This window comes from Nomascus leucogenys, chromosome 21, assembly GCF_006542625.1.
Source record: "Nomascus leucogenys isolate Asia chromosome 21, Asia_NLE_v1, whole genome shotgun sequence".
NCBI lineage: Eukaryota > Metazoa > Chordata > Mammalia > Primates > Hylobatidae > Nomascus > Nomascus leucogenys.
In genome coordinates this window covers 19,631,031-19,638,937 of record NC_044401.1, presented here as the reverse complement: position 1 = coordinate 19,638,937, position 7,907 = coordinate 19,631,031, and positions in this window count along the sequence as shown.

Below are 7,907 nucleotides of genomic sequence, written 5' to 3'. Positions count from 1 at the left end.
GTAAGTAGCTGTGTCACCCAGGCTGGAGGGCAGAGTGCAATCTTGGCTCAGTGCAACCTCCATCTCCCAGCTCAAGCGATCCTCTAGCCTCAGCCTCCTGAGCAGCTGGGATTAGAGGCACATGCCACCACACCTGGCTGATTTTTTGTTTTTTGTAGAGATAGGCTGTCGCCATGTTGCCCAGGCTGGTTTCAAACTCCAGGGCCCAAGTAGTCCACCCGCCTCAGTCTCCCAAAGTGCTGGGATTACAGGCATGAGCCACCCACGTTTGGCTAGAATATATTTTCTTAACTTACACAGTGCTCCTGCTTAACAGGTCAGGTCCTAGTTAATGGAAAACTTGAACTACATTGTGGAATTAAGATTCGTTTCTAGTTTGACTAATAAATAAAGGCTATGAGTTTCAAGGTTTTTTCTCTTTTTTAAGTTTTTTGGGTTTTTTTTTTGTAAAGATGGTGTCTTGTCAAGTTTTTTTCTTATATCAAGGTTGCTTGACACAGTGAAGGGATGGCTCAAATTATATTAGTGGCTAAGTAAAAATACTACTTTTTAATTTTTTTGATTTTCATTTTGAAAAAACTTCAGACTTACAAAACACACTGCAAAAATATTACAAAGTATTTTCATATACCCTTTACTCATGTTCCCCAAATGTTCTTTTCCAAAACCTCAGGACAATTGTAGAAATCAATAAATTAACATAATTGCAATATTATCTGTTATACTACTTTATACTATTCTACAGACCTTCAGATTTGCCCCACTAATATAACCCTAGTCCAAGATCTCCTTCATTATCACTTTGTGGATTTTCATCTTTTTTTAGTCTCTTTTAATCTAGGACACTTTGATGTTTACTGTTCATGACCCTAGACGAAAGTACAGGCCAATTATTGTTATTATTATTATTTTTGAGACAGAGTCTCGCTCTCACTCTTGTTTCCCAGGCTGGAGTGCAATGGCGTGATCTCAGCTCACTGCAACCTCTGTCTCCCAGCTCCAAGCAATTCTCCCTCAGCCTCCTGAGTAGCTGGGATTACAGGTGCGCAGCACCACACCCGGCTATTTTTGTATTTTTAGTAGAGATGGGGTTTCATCATATTGGTCAGGCTGGTCTTGAACTCCTGATCTCATGATCCACCTGCCTCGGCCTCCCAAAGTGCTGGGATTACAGGCATGAGCCACCGCGCCCAGCAGGCCAATTATTTTTAAAAGGTATCTCAAACATTAGGTTTGCCTGATGTTTCCATATGATTAAATTCAGTTTATGCATTTATGCAATACCTCAGTATTTCATTCCTGCTATAAGAATTCCATAACTAAATAACTAAATTATGGTTGATATGAAACTTTGAATAGGTCAGTAGAAACTACAAAATAACCCATGTAACCATGACTGAAAATAAAGTATTTTACCCAATGAGGAAAAAGATTGTAACAAGAAGCTGAACAACTAAGTAATGCAAAGAATGCGACATTCAGGGAATGCAAGTAATAGATATTGGAATATTTGCAAATGATTAAAGCAAATATAACGAGATTGAATTGGGAGTAAAAAGATGTGCATGTGTGGGGATAAAGGTTACACTGTACTTTTTTTTTTTTTGAGACGGAGTCTCACTCTGTCATCCAGGCTGGAGTGCAGTGGCGCGATCTCAGCTCACTGAATGCTGTACTTTCTGCAAAGTTTGGCTATGAACCTAAAATTACTCTTAAAAAGTTTACTAGCAACAACAAAAGAAGTATGCCGGATGCTATGGCACACCTCTGTAATCCCAACACTTTGGGAGGTCAAGGTGGGAGGATCACTTGAGTTCAGAAGTTCAAGACCACTCAGGATAACGTAGTGAGACCTGATCTCTAAAAAAAAAAATAGGCATTATAGTGGTGCACACCTGTAGTCTCAGCTACTTGGGAGGCTGAGCCTGGGAAATTGAGGCTTCATTGAGCCGTGATCACACCACTGCACTCCATCCTGGGTGACAGAGCAAGACCCTGTCTCAAAAAAAAAAAAGTGAATGTGCGAGCATGGTTTGACTTGGAAGATTCACAAGGTTCCTCTCTTCACCATGAATATAAGTAATAGTTGGATATAGAATCTCAAGATATTGGTAACATTAACATTACCGTAATGCTCTGTGTGGATGTTAATGTAACCCTCATTTTATATGTAAGTATAATTTCCCCTAACAGGATTTAAGTGTAGTCAATTATATTCTTGTGGGACCACTTTGAGAAGAAAATGTCATTTTCCCAGGTAATTTTAAACGCAGGTGTTTCTTCCGTTTTATTCTTATTTGAATTTTATACTAGCCATTCGCTATGTCATGCTCCAAGGAAGAGAATTGGGAATATTAAGTATTGATTTTTACCAGATGCCTTGCTTTCTCTGGTAGGAGTAATTTAAGAAGCAACTGCTATTCTGTATTAACTCTTAAGACAGGGCTGGTGGTACCACTATGATGAAATGGAGAATAATGGTAACAGCCATATCTTGCCATATAAAAAGCTAATTAATTCTTTTGCATGGCTTCTTTGTTACAGACAGAGCTATTAGAAAATTGGGAAGCTTAAAGATGAAGGGCAGTTTTAAATATTAATCTGGAAGTGATATGTGTAAGACGGAAAGTAGGGAAAGTATTTCTGATATGTTGTCGGATTCAGTTTGCTAGTGTTTTCTTGAGGATTTTTGCATTTTTATTCATAAAAGATACTGGTCAGGCCGGGCAACACAGAGGAAGAGGGTGCTTTTTTATATTTTTGTATAAAAAGAAATAACTCCAATTCTTCATTAACCCTTCCAAAAAACAGAAGAGGGAACACTTCTCATTTCACCTTATAAGGCCAGTATTACCCTGATACCCAAACCAAAGTCATCATAAGAAAAGCACAGACGAGTATCTTTTTTTTTTTTTTTTTTTTTTTGAGACGGAGTCTCGCTCTGTCGCCCAGGCTGGAGTGCAGTGGCGCAATCTCGGCTCACTGCAAGCTCCGCCTCCCGGGTTCACGCCATTCTCCTGCCTCAGCCTCTCCGAGTAGCTGGGACTACAGGTGCCCGCCACCACGCCCGGCTAATTTTTTTGTATTTTTAGTGGAGACGGGGTTTCACCGTGGTCTCCATCTCCTGACCTCGTGATCCGCCCGCCTCGGCCTCCCAAAGTGCTGGGATTACAAGCGTGAGCCACCACGCCCAGCTATTTTTAGTTTTTAATTTTTTTTTTTTTGTTTTGGTTTTGGTTTTAGGCAGAGTCTCTGTTGCCCATGCTGGAATGCAGTGGTGCGATCTCGGCTCACTGCAGCCTCCGCCTCCCGAGTTCAAGCGATTCTCCTGCCTCAGCTAGGATTACAGGCGCATACCACCACACTTGGCTAATTTTTTGTATTTTTAGTAGAGACGGGGTTTCACTATGCTGGCCAGGCTGGTCTTGAATTCCCGACCTCAAGTGATCCACCTGCCTCCGCCTCCCAAAGTGCTGGGATCACAGGCGTGAGTCACCCGCCCCCAGGCAATTTTTTGGTTTTTTGAAGAACCGCTGTACTGTTCTCCATAGTGACTGTACTAATTTGCATTCCCACCAACAGTGTATGAGGGTTCCCCTTTCTTCACTTGCTCTGGAGCATCTGTTATTGCCTGTCTTTGATGCAAGGCATTTTTACTGGGGAGAGATACTATCTAATTGTGATTTCGATTTGCATTTCTCTGATTATTAGTGATGTTGGGGATTTTTTCATATATCTTTTGGCCATTTGTATGCTTTCTTTTGAGAAATATCTGTTCAGATCTTTTGCCTATTTTTAAATCAAATTATTTGGTTTTTGTTTTTCTTGTTTTTCGTTGTTTGTTTTTTGCTTTTGAGTTGTTTGAGCTCTTTATATATTCTTGTTATTCATCCTTTGTCAGGTGGATAGTTTGCAAATATTTTCTCCCATTTTCTGGGTTGTCTCATCACATTATTGACTGTTTCCTTTGCTGTGTAAAGCTTTTTAGCTTGATATGATCCCATTTGTCTATTTTTGCTGTTGTTGCCTGTGCTTTTGAGGTCTTACTCAAAAACTCTGCCCAGACCAATGTCCTGGAAACTTTCCCAATGTTTTCTTCTGCTAGTTTCATGTCTTAGATTTCCGTCGTTAACCCATTTTTATTTAATATTTGTGTATTGTGAGAGACGAGTCTAGTTTTGTTCTTTTTTTTTTTTTTTTTTTTGAGACTGAGTCTTACTCTGTCACCCAGGCTGGAGTGCAGTGGCACGATCTCGGCTCACTGCAACATCCACCTCCCAGGTTCAAGCAATGCTCATGCCTCAGCCTCCCAAATAGATGGGATTACAGGCACCTGTCACCATGCCCAGCTAATTTTTGTATTTTTAGTAGAGACGGGGTTTCACCATGTTGGCCAAGCTGGTCTTCAACTCCTGACCTCAGGTGATCCACCTAACTTGGCCTCCCAAAGTACTGGGATTACAGGCGTGAGCCACCGCTCCCAGCCCTCAAATGCATTTTTGACATCTATTGAAATATATAGTTTTGTTCTTGATTGTGTTAATGTAATGTATCATGTTTATTGATTTGCATATGTCAAATCATCCTTGCCTCCCTGGGATGAATCACACTTGATCATAATGAATGGTTTTTTTTTAATGTGTGGCTGAATTTGGTTTGCTAATATTTTGTTGAGAATTTTTGCATCTATGTTTATTAGGGATATTAGCCTGTAGTGTTTTTGTTGCTGTTGTGTCCCTGTCTTGTTTTGATATCAGGGTAATGCTGCCCTCTTAGAATGAGTTGCTCCTCAATTTTTTTGAAGGGTTTGAATAGGATTGGTATTAATTCTTCTTTTAATGTTTAGTAGAATTCAGCAGTAAGCCTGGGAAACATACTGAGTCCCCATCTCTACAAAAAATACAAACATTAGCGAGGCATGGTGATGCTTACCTGTAGTCCTAGCTACTCAGGAGGGTGAGGTGGAGAGAGGATCACTTGAGCCCAGGAGGTGAATGCTGCAGTGAGCCAAAGTTTCACCACTGCCCTTCAGCCTGGATGACACAGCAAGATACTGTCTCAAAAAAAAAAAAAAAAAAAAAAAAAAAAAGAGTTCAGCAGTGAAGCCATCAGGTCCTGGGCTTTTCTTTGATGTAAAACATTTTATTGCAGGTTTCAATCTCATTACTTGTTATTGGTTTGTTGAGGTTTTCTATTTTTCTATTTCTTCATGGTTGAATCTTGGTAAATTGTATGTCTAGGAATTTATTTGTTTTGTCTAGGCTTTTGAATTTGCTGTCATGTAGTTATTCATCATAGTCTCTAATGATTCTTTATATTTCTGAGGTGTCAGTTGTTATGTCTCCTTTTTCATTTCTAATTTTATTTGGGTCTTCTCTCTTGTTTTCTTGGTTATTCTAGTAAGGGTTTGTCAATTTCATCTTTTCAAAAAACCAACTTTTCATTTTGCTTATATATATATACACACATATACATATATATACATATACATACATATATACACGTGTATGTATATATACACGTGTATATATACACAAATATGTATACATGTATATATGTGTATATATGTATATATATACACATATGTGTGTGTATATATATATATATATTTTTTTGTGTGTGTGATGGAGTTTTGCTCTTGTTGCCCAGACTGAAGTACAATGGCACGATCTCAGCTCACTGCAACCTCTGCCTCCTGGGTTCAAGCGATTCTCCTGCCTCAGCTTCCCTAGTAGCTGGGATTACAGGTGCCTGCCACCACACCCAGCTAATTTTTTGTATTTTTAGTAGAGATTGGGTTTCATTATGTTGGCCAGGCTGGTCTCGAACTCCTGACCTCAGGCAATCCACCCTCCTCAGCCTCCCAAAGTGCTAGGATTACAGGCGTGAGCCACCACTCCCAGCTTCTTTTTAATTTTTTTTAGTCTCAATTTCATTTATTTCTGCTCTGATCTTTATCATTTATTTCCACCTGCTAATTTGGGGCTTGGTTTGTTCTTGTTTTTCTGCTTCCTTGAGGTACATTGTTAGGTTGTTTAGTCAAAATCTTCTACTATTTTTTTTTTGAAACAGAGTTTCACTCTTGTCACCCAAGCTGGAGTGCAATGGTGTGATCGCGGCTCTGGTCAACCTCCACCTCCCGGATTCAAGTGATTCTCCTGCCTCAGCCTCCCAAGTAGCTGAGATTGCAGGTGCACACCACCATGCCTGGCTAATTTTTGTATTTTTAGTAGAGACGGGGTTTCACCATGTTGGCCAGGTTGGTCTCGAACATGTGACTTCAGGTGATCTGCCCCCCTTGGCCTCCCACAGTAGGGAATTACAGGTGTGAGCCACCGTGCCTGGTCAGAAATGGAGTTTCACCATGTTGCCCAGGCTGGTCTTGAACTCAAGTGATCCTTCCACCTCAGCTTGCCAAAGTGCTGGGATTATAGGCGTGAGCCACCTCACCTGGTTAGTGCAAGGAAGTCTTAACAGCACATGGGGCAACTCTTTACTTTTTTGATATAGGTGTTTATTGCTATGAACTTCTCTCTTAGAATTGCTTTTGCAGGCCAGGCGTGGTGACTCACACCTGTAATCCCAGCACTTTGGGAGGCCAAGGCGGGTGGATTGCCTGAGGTCAGGAGTTCGAGACCAGCCTGGCCAACACGGCGAAACCCCGTCTCTACTAAAAATACAAAAATTAGCCGGACCTGGTGGCAGGCGCTTGTAATCCGAGCTACTCAAGAGGCTGAGGCAGGAGAACCACTTGAACCTGGGAGACAGAGGTTGCAGTGAGCCAAGATCACACCACTGCACTCCAACCTGGGTGACAAGAGCGAAACTCCATCTCAAAAAAAAGAGAACTGCTTTTGCCATATTACATGGCCTTTGATGTGTTGTATTTTCATTTGTTTTGAGAAAATTTTTAATTCCCTCTCAATTCCTTCAGTGACCCATGGGTTGTTCAGGAGCATGTTGTTTAATTACCATGTGTTTGTGTATACTCTGGGGTTCTTCTTGTTATTGATTTCTAGTTTTATTCCATTATTATCAGAAAAGATAGTTGGTATGTTTTTTATTTAATTTGTTCAGACTTTTTTTTTTTTTTTTGAGACGAAGTTTTGCTCTTGTAGCCCAGGCTGGAGTGCAATGGCATGATCTCGGCTCACTGCAACCTCCACCTCCTGGGTTCAAGCGATTCTCCTGCCTCAGCCTCCCAAGTAGCTGGGATTATAGGCACACACCACGATGCCCAGCTAATTTTTGAATTTTTAGTAGAGATGGGGTTTTGCCATGTTGGCCAGCCTGATCTCAAACTCCTAACCTCAGATGATCTGCCCGCCTTGGCTTCCCAAAGTGTTGGGATTACAGGCATGAGTCACCGCACCTGGCCATTTGTTCGGACTTGTTTGGTTGCCTAAGATATGATCTATTCTGGAGAATGTTTCATATGCTGATGAAAGAACGTATTCTGTTGCATTGTGTGAAATGTTCTATAAATATCAGGCCTATTAGATCTAGTGTGTAGTTAACCTCTGCTGTTTCTTTGTTGATTTTCTCTGTGAATGAACTCTCCATCATCAAGAGTGGGGTGTTAAAGTCTGATACTATTATTGTATTGCAGTCCAACTCTTTATTTAGATCTATTAATGTTTGTTTTATGTACTTGGGAGCTCCTATTTTGGATACATAGATATTTATCATTGTTATATCCTCTTGCTGAGTTGACCCCCTTTATCATTATATAGTGATATTCTTTATCTTTATGGTCTTCAATTTGGAGTCTATTTTATCTGATATAAGTATAACTACTTGCTCTTTTTTGGTTTCCAGTTGCAAGGAATATCTTCTTCCACCCCTTCACTCTCAGGCTAGTTGTGTCTTTACAGGTGAAGTGGATTTCTTGAAGGCAGATACTGTTT